At 42.1% G+C, this 228-nt stretch overlaps 1 long non-coding RNA gene across 1 annotated transcript; it reads left to right on the top strand.

Moving 5' to 3' along the window:
* Positions 1-228, top strand: LOC104775699. Its single transcript, XR_766049.2, has 2 exons — positions 1-87; positions 187-228. It is a non-coding gene; the product is annotated as an uncharacterized LOC104775699 (long non-coding RNA).

The following is a 228-nucleotide window of genomic DNA, read 5'->3' as shown; positions in this document are numbered from 1 at the left end:
GGTATCTCCAAGGATGGTCAGACCCGTGAGCACGCTCTTCTTGCTTTTACCCTTGGTGTCAAGCAGATGATTTGCTGCTGTAACAAGGTATAATAGTTGGCTTCTTGTTGATTGTTTTTAGTTATTGATCTTGCCTCTTTTGAATTTATGCTAACAGTGTGCCTTATTGTTGTTTCCTTCCTACAGATGGATGCTACTACCCCCAAATACTCCAAGGCTAGGTACGAT

The sequence above is a fragment of the Camelina sativa genome, unplaced genomic scaffold (assembly GCF_000633955.1).
Source record: "Camelina sativa cultivar DH55 unplaced genomic scaffold, Cs unpScaffold30024, whole genome shotgun sequence".
Classification (NCBI taxonomy): domain Eukaryota; kingdom Viridiplantae; phylum Streptophyta; class Magnoliopsida; order Brassicales; family Brassicaceae; genus Camelina; species Camelina sativa.
This window is presented reverse-complemented; position numbering and strand designations above follow the sequence as displayed.